Raw genomic sequence first — 13,362 nt, 5'->3', positions numbered from 1 at the left:
ACTAAGCTTGCAAAGCTGAAACTTTTAGGCAGAAACTCCAGGGGTAAGGCATAGGCCTATGTCAACTAATCTGAACTATAAATACGATATATGTTTATGTAAAGTATTCCAGTCCATTGTAGTTTTTTGTATGTTATTCTAAGCCCAAGTCATGAGCTATGCCTGTCTTTAAGGGCTAGCTTTCAGCTACTGTGATCTCTGGAGGAATAGTATTTTCCTTCCATGGAAAGGGGTGGGGGTGAGGATTTGGCCTATTTTAACAATGACTCAAATGAAAGGGAATCCCTGAAGAATGATCAAGTCCGTTCTTGAACTTGAAGTCAGCAGCAGAGCTGTGCTCTCAGCTTAAATCCCTCATCGCTGCTTTTCAGCAAACAACCAAGAGAAGCCATCTGAAATGTTAACATCACCTACAGCAGGGCTCCCCAACTTTTTTTGGACACATTTGGGAGTTTGAGAAAGTGCTGTGGCCACCATTGCAAAGTGGCATCCACAGATGATAAGACTAGTCATGTAATGGCTGCCGTGGGGGGCTGGCTAGTCAAACGTGAGCTAAAGAGGTGGTGGTGGGAGAAACAGTGAGGCTAGGAGGGAGGGAGAAATAGCAAAGCAAAAGGGGAGAGGAAGGCTAGAATGGGAGAAAAAGAAGAAGGCTAGGGAAGGAGAAGGGGGCGAAATAGTGAGGGAAGGGCTTGGAGGAGAAATAATGAGACTAGAGACCAGGAGTGGGGAGAGAGAGAGAGACCAAAGGGGAAAGGTCTGTGTGGGTGGAAGATTGGGCAGGACCAAGAAGTAACTCTTTCTTTCTCTGCCTGCCCACCAAAAGCTGATCTGCAGCAAGTTCAGAAAAGAAGGTGAACCTGGTGCCCTAACATTCGCCAAGGTTTTAATTTTAAAAAAACATTTTTTGAAGTGGAGTAGAGCGCTCCATATATGCCATGTTGGGGACCCCGATCTAATGTGCTCTATGTCTGTTGCGCTGAGTGGAACGGCTAGGCAGGAAGATTAGTTCCTTAAAATACCTGTTGTTGTTGTTATCATTTTATAGTGCCTCATAGCCGAAGCTCGCTGGGCAACAAAGATTAAAACATTGAACATTAGAAATCAATATATCTGGGGTCAATTACAAACTCAGCATATGCTGTTAAATGTCTGGGAGAAGAGAAAAGTCTTGACCTGGTGCCAAAACAATAACAATGTTGGCACCAGGCTTGCCTCGTCAGGGAGATCATTCCATAATTGGGGGGCCACCACTGAGAAGGCCTTGTTACCATCCTCCATGCTTCCCTATCTAAAAGAGGAGAAGTGTCACACAAAAGGGCTTGTCTAAAAGCAGAATTAATTTTTATACTGGGAGCACCAGGAAAGTGGGGGCAGGAGGGTGTTGCTGTCCTCACAAGAAATGTAACTGTTTTCTTCAGAGGCGTGTTATAATTTGCTTAGAAGTTTTATATGACCATTTTAAAAAACCAAGTTTTGAAGTAAACTCTTACTTCAAGGGGATTTGTCAACAGTTTATTGCTTGTGAATAAAGCTATATTTTCCAGTGATGAAAGTCAATATTAAATGTTTATCCAAGACACTCAGTCACAGAGTTGTGTGTGTGAGAGAGAAAGGGTGCCAGCTATGTTCTGAAGATTCAACTTTCTTAAATTCAACATTTCCTTATAGCAAGTGAGTTCAGTAGTTTCAAACTCCTGTTTGCACAGTAAGAATTCGGGTTTGGCTCTGTTTTACCATTTCACCTGCTGTTTTAATTTGGGGTAGAGTTGTATCATAGCATTCAACAAAGAATTTCAAGAGCAGTAATGACTTTGTTCTGGGAAGATGTTAAGACCTTTAAAGATAACATTTAACTACATTGGCCAAGATATATGTGTGTATATGCACAAGCCCAAAGAAATGTGAGTACATTATCTTTGAAACATGCTGTATGCTTTTAAGGAAACCACAAAATTCTGAAATTAATAGCCAGTTCTAAAACCATCTGGTAAAACATTCTATCAAATGTGTCAATTGTATGGTTTGTTCATAGATGCTATCATAGATGTTCACAGAACCATGTTTGGGGAAAAAATGATGGGAATCATTTCAGATGCCATCTTATGGATGCCTAAAGTCATGTCAAAGCATTTCAGCTGCAGAATGTCCCTGTGAGGGTGATTGTGGCTTATACTGTCACATTTTAAGCACTTACATGCTTGCTAAAGATATTTTCAAATTGAATTCACACAATCAGTTTGAACTATATCAGTATGAGCACAGTTTGAGCATGTCCTAAGCCTGACTTACTTTCCATTTCAGGTAATGTCCTGATGTAATGAGTAAGGTGTGGTCCCTCATTGCAGTATAAGATATTACAGATAATAACATGGCAGCTATAGTCCAATGAAAAATAATAATATTTCGCCCATAAGATCAAGTCATATGTTGCTGATGAACGGAGGTGAGTTAATAATGTATTGAATCTAGATTTAATCATACTTAGAGTATACCCATTGAAATCAATGACACTTAAATTGGTCATGACTAACTTATATGCAATTTATTTCAATGGGTATACTCTAGGTCTAGATCCAATCCAATGTGTTTTTAAAAACAAGTATCATCACCTTCTCTGTTCTCAAATTCAAATTTTCTCAAATATATTGAGTGTTTGAAATAACAGAATGGAATTGCTAGATAATTATGTTTATTAATCACCAGTCAATTTCAGTGACTTCTGTTCCTTGCTCTTCTATGTGAGTTTTTCTTTCCATTAATAGGATAGATATTAATTTAATATTGTGTGTTTTTTTACTGCTTTTTGTTGTTGGGAGAAACATCTACCTTGAGAAACATATTTCTGGTACAGTTCCTTGTGGGAAAACATTTAAAAATTGCTTTTAGCAAACAGATTGCATTGGAACCATTTGTGTTTAACCACATGAGTTTTCATAGAAAATCAAATTAGTAAGGTTTGGTAGATGATGCCACTCCTAAATTTTATTTTTTATTTTTTATTTATTTATTTATTGCATTTCTATTCCACCCTTTAGACAAAAAAGGCTCCCAAGGTGACTTATAAAGATAAGAAATAAGACCGTCCTTGCCCACAGGTTTGCAATCTAAAAACAAGACACAAAAGGAAAGGGGATGGGGAGGGAGGAGGAATAAAGCAAATTTAGGCACTAGATTCTTAGGGTGCAAAGTTCAGCAGGTCGTGCACACAGTGGATTCCTTTCCATCTGGCATTCTCAGCAACAATAGTTGGTAGCAGGAGGGAGGGGTCTCTCAGCTGGAGCTGTACCAAGACATGAGCAGGGTGGGGGAGCACAATGCCTGACTGCTTCTTCCTCTCTCTCTCTCTCTCTCTGATGGCCTCAGCAGGGACAGTTGATTACTGGAGGCAGGGTACAATTTGAAGAATCTGGAAGGTTTTAATGCTCTGTTGTGTAGCTGTAGTGGGGAATAAAAAGAACGTTATCAAGTTTGAGCATTTCATAAGAACATAAGAAGAGTCATGTTGGATTAGACCAAGGGTCCATCTAGTCCAGCACTGTTCACACAGTGGCCAACCAGCTGTCAACCAAGTGCAACAGCACCCTCCCACCCATGTTCCCAAGCAACTGGTGTATATAGGCTTATTGCCTCCTATACGGGAAGTAGCACATAGCCATCAGGACTAGTAGCCAGTAATAGACTTCTCCAGGAATTTACCCAGCCCCCTTTTAAAACCATCAAAATATTCCATTCCCTGTTCAGTGTAGCTAAATTATATGGCTTAAAAATTTTTTAAAGAATGCTTGGGTAGGGAGACTCCAATAAAAAGATAAATATTTTTTAAAAGATAATAACGATCCTGCAATTGACGTGTCCCTCAGGCACTTTAATGGCCTTTCGATATGGGCTTAACTACTGTAGACGTTTCATTTTGCACTGCTGCGTTTGAAAGCTCAAGGTTTGGTGTCTTGTTTTGATGAGATGTGGAGACTAGTGAGCAGACTTTTGGCTGAACTCCATTTGGTAAAAGATCTTACATTCTCAGAGATCTTTCCATTGGTCTTTCCATTGCCAGTAGCAGTCACAGTTTGAGGGGCAACTGGCCAAGAAGGGGTCAAGTTTCAGACTGGTAGTCAAGCTGTAGTTCACGTAATAAACTAAGTGGCAGAATATCCCTCGATCACATGCTGTGTGCATAATGTTGTTTTCTGCGGCTGCCTCTCTACAGAGGCTGACACACCCATGTCACTTGCCACCGTGTCGGTTTCTGTGTTAACTCATTTGCAACAAGCCTGGAAGCTTCTGCCAACAAGAGGGCCAAAAAATGGAGAGTTGTACATATTAACACAAGAGTTAATATGAAGGTCACTTGTCCCTATGTCCTGGACTTGTATTTGGTGTATAAAAGGGTGCCTGGCCACTTACCAGAAAGAGATATCTTTAGCAGGGAGTTTCATCAGATGATGGAATCATGGCTCTGTGGAATCCTTCCGCACGCATACAGTAGTTGTGACGTAGCTTGTAGGAAATACATTTCAGATTTTCCTAACTCTGCCGCACAGGAAAAGGTAAAGATAGTATGGCATGCATTCCATACACTTAAGACGGTATCATCATTACCGAGTCTCATCATACAGTATTTCTATTGGGGCTATTAAGGTCAGTAGTTCTTTTAAATACGTGTGTACAATTTCAAAGGTTTTGTTCTGAGCCAAAAGGGTGATTTATTTATTTATTTATTTATTAAAAAGAGGAAAAAAATATTTGCACCCTGTATTTTATATGCACAGCTAAAGCAGTCAGATGCATGCTAAATGGTTGTTTATGGAAAACTGAAGCTGGAGTATTTACATAAGAAGAATTAATTTGTGAATGGAGCCTATAAATGTCCACTGTATTAAACTTTATATTCAAAGCTGTCTCCCTACTTCTGCAGTATGGCAAAGGGCTGCAAAAACAGAGAGGCACTTTTGGCACTCCTGTAGAATTATTTGTTATAGGGAAATGGATCAAGTTTTTCTTTTTTATTATCATTATACTGTGAGTACGCACATAATCCGTTATTGATGTTATACTATCCAGAGTTTCTATTAGAAGACAAGTAAAGTAGAACCCAAAGGAATAGTGGAATAATAACAGTGGACCTGGGAGAACCCCTCACCATAATGACAACAGCCAGAGTCTCTTTCACCATAGTAGCAATACTTCTTCCTTCTTTGCTGCTAACTTCAGCCTAAGTCTGCCATAGAGATGATGAGGGCAAGATACTTGGGTGAGATGTTAAGTCTGTTTATTTGTCCTTTCATTATACCTGTCTTCTTTTTCGTGCTGCTTTGCTGTTCCACCTTTGTGGAAGGGATAAGACAGGCCTCGTGGGTGAGTGCTATCCAACCTGCATTTGAGCTATGTTGCTCAGACCAGAACATGTCCAGGTTCTTTCCCATATATATTATAGAATATTATCCAGCATGTTGTGCCAATGGCTTTAATCTGATGACTCTGCTATTTTTTTATACTTGTGAGTTTAATGGTGGGGTTTGTTTTTTTAAAATTGTCTTTTGTTGTCTTTTACTGATTATTGTAAGCCAACCTGAGAGTGTTTGTGTTGAAAGGTAGGGTATAAATCCTATAAACAAATAAATCACTGCTGTCCTGGAGACATTGGGCAAATGTAATAGAGATGTCCTTCAACCATACATAAGCTGGGCATTTGCCCCCCCCCCCCCCAAACCAGAATTCTGCATGACCATATTAATTATCCAAACCAATTCTTATTTAATCACTGTTTTCCTTGAGCTGTTACATTCACAAACAGAGGGTATTTTAAAGATTATTCATACCCAAATGGGTCCATCATCTTTGAAAGTGTAAGGTCTCCTGACATGATCATCAAACAACCCGCCTTTCATTAATCATGGTGGAATTGTTGTCTTGTAAATATTCTTGCAGAAGTGAATGGCGTCTGCCTGTGTCCTCTTGAATAAATCTTTAAGAAACAGAATAGATTTGAGAGCATAGCTCTTTTCCCGCATTACTCATGGGGAGGATTCTCACACGTAGGGCCCCTGACTTCTGTGCTTAACACATGGACTTCAAAGGTAAGACTAGTCTGACAGCACAGTTTGGGGAGTGGGGCCTATAGAACAGTCCTACCCCTGGTTCTAGGCATGACTGCCCTCCGTGCAAATAACATGCAAAGAGGCCTCATGTTTTTCATGCATTAGAACTATTCCACGATGGTTGTTGATTGTCAGTAATACTCTCACCCACTGATGTAGGAGTTGGTCTCATGATAAAGTAATTAGTATGCTTGCAACTATAGACTGTGACCATCGTCTGGCAGCAAGAAGCCGATCTAGTTTGATGCCATATGCATTGGATGTTTTGTGAAAAGTTCATGCCATAATAGATGTATTAGACTTCAAGAGGCGCCTCATGTCTCAGTGGAGTTTGGAAGGCAAAGGTAGCACAGTTCCTATGACTGACATTGGCTTAGGTACTATAATGCCTTGGGCTAAAGGAAGCTTGGGTGACTCTTACCCTGGACTTGAGAACCATGGTGGGTTTTGAACGAGTGGTCTGGCGCAGAGGGTTCTGCATCAGTAAAAGAGATAAAAACTCAGGGAATAAGCTTCACCAATCAAGAAAACCTCCTTGCACTGCATCAGGTGATATTCTCTGACGTCTCGGGTCAGACCTGTTCACTGTTCTGAGCTATGAAGCAACCTGCTTTTCCTGTTACAGGAACAGGATTTGGCCTTAGAATTTGAACTCCATGTCCAATGAGCAAATTTCCTTTAATTTAACAGCATATTGCCTGGAAACAGTGCTTTGAAATGACATCTCAGGCATCATTTGAGTGGTTTAGGAAGTTTTCAATAGGGGGAAAAATACCCACTTGCTGCTCATGGTATATAGAGGGCATTTCAACAGTACAGCCCCACGATGGCAGAGTATATCATCATCAATAGTGCAAGCACTGCTTCTAGCATTAGCAATGCTCTCCAATCTAAGCACACAGCTGATCTAGCCTCTTTATCTCCTGAGAACTGATGGTATCTCAGAGCACTGTTGTCATGGCTTTATGATTTGCTTTCCAGTTTTAATGTCAGTTCACCTGAGAACCCTTCCTTTCCTTCAGGATTTCACCACAAGACTAGAACTCATCAGGAAATGAGATCAACAGAATTAAAAGAGGTGGCTGCAGCTTAGGAGCTGCATAAGTCCAAGAGCTTTGGAAGGGAGCTGTCTACTGACAAACAAATGCACAAAAGGCTCCCCAATATGTGATTTATGTTGCTTAAAACACACTTGGGGGCTGTCTAAATGCACGGAAAGGCCCAGGGTGGGTGTGCGGTGGCACTGCGTCGATTATACGATGCAGCAACTGCTCCGCACCCACCTTGGGGTTTTCTGGCAAAGCTGCGGAGAAAAGAAGTCAAGGACTTACCCTAACTTATTTTCTCTGAAGTGAGGCAAGTACGACACACCTGCCATCTGTCATCCCTTGAAGTCACAGCAGAGGTATGGATGGGCTGATGGTGACCCATGATTGGTTGCCACCCACCCAAGCAGAGGGCAGAGGGCAGTGGGCAGTGGGCAGGTCCAGTGAGCCTAATGGCCTCCAGAAAGCCTACGCTGCCTCCCTGCATCAAGACTACTCACCGCCACCCTGCACCAGCTATACTGTGGGGCTTGGCGGTAGAGTGGCACCAACTCAACGCCATTAAGACAGCACCTTGGATCAATGTAGACATATCTATGCTCAAAAGATTAAACGTGAGACTAGTACTGTCTACGGTAATTTTGATGGAGATTCTCATTTACACGCTGATCAGGAATGGATAAACATTTGTATCTGACGGCAAAGGTGGGGTTAGTGACTCACCGAGACATCCTTGCTGGTTTCTCCTCTGGTCTCATGCAGTGGCATTCTACCCTGATTTATACGCTCGGAATACAGATCTCTGGATAAGACATTTTTCAGTGTTGGTACAGACAGAACAGCTGTGCACGCAAAGCCCTTACAGCATGCACAGCCTAATTGTTGGATCATGGAACTTGCCAATAATCATCGCAAAGTTAAGCTGAAGCACGTGGTGAAAAGATTGGATCCACAGGAGCAGAATTCAAATTCCAGCCCAGATTAAATAAATAAGACAAATGTTGTTAAGCAAAGTTAATAAATGAATAATAAATTAAGCCAAATTAATTATTTTGTTTTTAATTTCACTTTTCTGTAACAACATATTCAGGTCTCTAATACACATCATAAACAGCAATTCCTGAAACACAATTAAAACAGAATAATTACAAAACTTATGCAGTATAAGATAAGCACTTCAAGAGGCACCAAATCATTAAGCATCAAAAGCCAGCTTAAAAATGTGTTCTAAGTGCCTACCTGAATTGGGAAAGGAAGAAGTTTAATGGCTCTCCCTATGGAGAGCATTCCATAATGTTTGCACCTTGTAGCCAATCTAAATGCATGGGCAAATTCATTAAGTACATTGGATTCCATGGTTCTATAAACTCATAGCTACGCAGTCATGAGGTATTAGCATATTGCAATTAATTCCTGTAGTTAAAATCTGGAAAAAGGAAGCCGGCTGATGCGGTTCTGAAAATAGGACCAAGAAGCCCTGGGTTCAAATCCCAGCTTGTCTATGCTAGGTAGGCTTTGACTTGTCACTTGCTATCTCTCTACTGCAGGTAGAGATAATTTGATAATGACTTGATGTCACTTCTGCTGAGGAGAGAGTGAGACAGCACTAGGCTTGGGATAAAGCACTATGCACACTATATATACTAAGTGATGTTAATTGAAGCATAATCCATGACAACTCATTCATTAGAAATCTAGCCTGCTTGTTGTGAAACCCCTTTCTACTACTTAGACGTTAATCAACATGAAGAAAAACATTGAGCTTAATAACCAAGAATAATACAACACTATATGGAAATAATCAAGGTGGCGAGATTTACCCAATGACTTTTTGCTTTTGCTGCTGCTGTGTTAGAACAAGCCCACAATGCCTTTTTTATGTGGAAATCTTCTTGATGGGTGTGGTGGGGAAGCCGTTTCTGTGACTCACACTGCAGGGAATTCCCTAATGGTTTTAGAATATTTTTACTTTTTGACTTCTGCAGAGTTTCCTTTTTAGCTCTGCAGAGAACAGTTGATACAGAGTGAATTACAAAGGCCCATTCAGTATGGAGCCATTCCCTTTCAGAACCCTGCTTATATTTTTAGCAATTCAAAACCAGCCTATATGGCAATGAGGTAGGTGTGCAGAATCGCCCGCCACTGTTATCAATCCCCAAATGTCAGGATTTCTGACAGAACCTCTTTGCCTTCATATGAAAAACACAGACTGCTATCCCTGAAGGATGACTAATTCACCTCTGTCCTTCCGTAGAAACATTCCTACATGTTCCACGCAGCAAGGAAAAGTTACTGTGGCTGATAAACAGCTCTTATTATTGGGGTTCATCTACACAGTCACTCTATGTGCACTGTTTTCTTTTTTAAAAAAATACCAAGTTTCTTCATAACATGGCTGTTCCACAGAGCACATATAAGTGCATATTTGAAGGAGTTAATTGTGGTTGGTTCTGGTATCACACCAACATGAAAGCAGCCTCAGAAATGCTTTAGGTTAACCCCTTAACACATGTGTGAATCAGAGAAAACATAGATACAAAAATTTGAGGGTTTGGGGACATGGAGTGAACATGTGAACTGACCCTCAATCTGCATTGTTTTCTGTGGTACATTTTATTGAAAAGCCCATTAAAGTGAAGGTGGAAGCCTCAAATTATATCTGTGGGCTTTACTTGTTCTGGGATTTCCCCCCACTCCCCCTTCAGCTGTACAAACAGGAAATCTCTGCTGCTGTTTAGTGAGTCTGTTTCCGTTAGGTAAGAAAAGAAGCTAATGATCAGCTTCAATGTCAGCAATGAAGACCTAAACCCATGATGGATATACTCTTAGAACTGATTCTTCTGTCCAGAAACAATTCAAGAATTTTGCATTATTTTGAGCACTTAGAGGCAAGTGATAAGCAAGGAGCTTGTTTAATTGTGAATATGCTGATTTTAATTATTGGTTTAGAAATTTGTTTTCAAAAGGCTGTTTCAGCTTTTGAACAAAATCTTAAGCTAAAAAAAAGTTAAAACTAATTCTACAGCAGGTTTTGAAAGTATCAAATATTAATTTCTCCAATACAGAAAGTGACAATAGTTCATCAAAGATACAATTATACATCCCCAAAAATATTCCTGCGGATAGAAGTGGGTGGGGTAGAGGTGGGTGGTTTGCTAGTAGTTTTCCTTTTTCTCATTCTACATATATAAATAAACAACAAAATAAGCAATTTGGAGAGAATCGGTTGAGTGAGTTAAACTTTAAAGGGAATGCCTGAAATGTGTCTGTTTCAGCTTTATGTTATGTCTGTAATTTGAATTATTTGCATTTTGGAAAGGTATAAATTGCTCTGGTGTACTTTTGTTGGACTTTAGCCAGTCAGGGAGTTGCCTTCGGCTGTGAGTCAGCCCGGCTGATGCAGATGTGGCAGCCTTACAATGGAAACTTTTGTGGTGTATCACTCCTCACTCCTCCGGCACATTCTGACTAGAGAAAGCATCTTGCATACTTGGGTAGGATACTTGGCAAATGCTGTACTGACATAAGACCTTTTTCTCCAGCATAAGCAAGTCTTTTAGCGTTTTGAGACCCCTTAAAAATTCTTCCATCCATCCCATCTTTTTTAAAAAAATAAATTAAAAAATTAGCTGATCCATATAAACCTACAAAACATGTTTACTGTAAGAAGTTGACGTAGTGGTCTAAGGTTTCTCTGCTGGAGTTGATCCCAGTTCGTGGGTGTAGAGATTTCCCTCTTGGTTCACCAGACGTAACATGAGGAATTGTCTGCTTTTTCTTTCTTTCTGTTTTCTCCTTTTACTTTTCTTTTTTTTCCTCCTTTTTGGTCTCTGCTTCATAACAATTTCTCCTCATGTTTTTGTTAAATGAAATGTCACTAACTCTTATTGAGTCATCTGTTCCCCTCTCCTTTTTTGTAACAGAAAAAGTCTGGACATTCTCAAGAGAATTTTGTACTGGAGCAACAGTAACCCTTGTTACTTTTCAGATAACTGAGGACTCAATACATTCCCTATTCTTGGTTTCTATTTATTTGTTTTTAATAAATTCTAATATAGCACCTAAGGGCCTTTTGTGAACACACACGCACACTTGTAAGCAGCCTAAAAACTGGGAAAGCAAAAATACAAACAAAACACTGCAGCAGCACTCTAAAATAATAATAATAATAATAATAATAATAATAATAATAATAATAATAGAAATGTTAAATTACTCTTTTTAAGTTGGCAGGAACTGAAAAATAGAATTTATCTTTCAGAATGGATTAAACATGCAAAAAGCTTGTCGTTCTGGTAATTCAATTAAAAAAGTGAAAGGAACTCTTTTTCTTACCAGCTTAGACTCTTCTAGGTATAACACTTTCATCCTGTCTTACTGTCGTGGAGCTCAGGCCAGTATACATAATTCTTCTGTTCTCCCCGCCCCACCTCTTCCCCCCCCCCCCCAACAACCCTGGGACCAAGGTTAAATTGAGAGATAATGACTGACCCAAGCACACCCATTAAAGTTTATGGAATTTGATCCTGGGGTCTCTCCAGTTTAAGTCCACCGCTGTAGCCACAGCTACGTGGGTGAGAGGGAGAAGTTGAGTTCCAGGCCAAAAAAGAACTTGGGTGGGGATGTAATGGTTGCCTTGTATTTGAGATGAGCATGCCATGCCCAAGTTATGCATAACTGAGTGTGCTGCAGCAATGAAAAATGCAAATTCAGTGTTAGGAATCATTAGATAAGGTACTAAAAATAAAATAGCCCATGTCGTAATGCCATGTATAAATCTGGCCTGCAGCCACATTTAGGTTATATAAGGACAATAGCTTTTTAGAGACTTGGAAGTGGTATTGCTGAGCTGTTATGGACCACCTATGCAGTGCTGGCCCGGGTAGATATTTTTCCTGATTCAGTCAAGGGCCTGAGCATGGGTTTTAATTTCCTAATCAGTTAGGGCTCCTTCTGACATTAGCTTCTCGACACAAGGGAGCCACTGTAGCATATGTCCATTCCCGACCATTCTAGTGATATTAGAAGCCTGAGCTCATTTAGGAAAGCTGGCTAGCAGTGTACAAAATTATGCATGGTGTGGAGAAAGTGGATAGGAAGACATTTTTCTCTCTTTCTCATGATACTAGAATCATTAAGCTGATTGGTGGGAGATTCAGGACAGATAAAAGAAAATACTTCTTCACACAGCACATAGTTAAACTGTGGGATTCACTACCACCACAATATGTAGTGATGGTCACCAATCTGGATGGCTATAGAAGGGGACTGGACAAATTCCTGGAGGATAAAGCTATTGAGTTCTGATGGCTATATACTACCTCCAGTACCAGAGGCAGTGTGCTTATGTACACCACTTGCAGGGGAACTTGAGCAGGAGGGTGGTATTGCACTTGTATCCTACTTGTGGGCTTCTCACAGGCAGGTGGTTGGCCACTGTGTGAACTGAATGCTGGACTAGATGGACCCTTAGTTTGATCAAGCATGGCTCTTATGTTAGTCAATGGGCTGGTTCTCACGATCGTAAGGCAGCTAACAAGCCACCTATGGTTTATTAAACATGCTGCTTGTGCCACTCACATGCCAGCCCAATTGCCTTAACTACCCTCACTGGCACAACTTCCTGTGAACCTGGCAAGTGTGGGCTATTGCCATGGTTAACAAACCACCTCAGAACCCTAAAACAGCTCATGAGTTCTGGGTGGTTTGTTAACCATAACAACAACCCACCCTCTCTGGGTTCGCACAACACAGTAAACCACACCAGCAAGAGTAATTAAGGAAATCAGGCCAGCTTGTGATCAGTAGGCGTAGTGTGTTTAACAAGCTACCATGGCTTGTTAACTGTACTGGCGATTGTGCGAACTCAGTCAGTGCCTTCTAGTACTGCATCTTCATTCTGGAATTGGTCGGTTCCAGGATGGGAAGGAGTCATGTTGTAGGCTCCTCTTTCATGGCCTGGAGGTTCTGGTATTACTGGAGCAGTACAGGGTGCACATAGCAACAGTTCTATGTCTCTAAAATAATGCCAGGGAGATTCCTTCATTGGACAATAGTCCACCTGTTCTGTAAAATGGCTCCTAGCCCCATTGCGCCATCTGTAGAAACAGACCAAATTTGACAAAGGTTTCACTACATGATGTGTATCATACAATAGCATAATATCAGGATGCTTTCAATACAGCTCAGAGAAGTTGATGAAACCAGACAAACAT

At 40.6% G+C, this 13,362-nt stretch overlaps 1 protein-coding gene across 4 annotated transcripts in view; it reads left to right on the top strand.

The window, feature by feature from the left end:
* The window catches only part of NFATC1 (nuclear factor of activated T cells 1), a 160,762-nt gene that overhangs the window by 80,057 nt on the left and 67,343 nt on the right, over nt 1-13,362 (top strand). The gene's annotated exons all lie outside the window — the stretch shown is intronic.

The sequence above is a fragment of the Elgaria multicarinata genome, chromosome 7, assembly GCF_023053635.1.
Source record: "Elgaria multicarinata webbii isolate HBS135686 ecotype San Diego chromosome 7, rElgMul1.1.pri, whole genome shotgun sequence".
Lineage (NCBI taxonomy): Eukaryota > Metazoa > Chordata > Lepidosauria > Squamata > Anguidae > Elgaria > Elgaria multicarinata.
The sequence above is the reverse complement of the archived record's forward strand: the minus strand, read 5'-3'. Positions and strand labels throughout refer to the sequence as shown.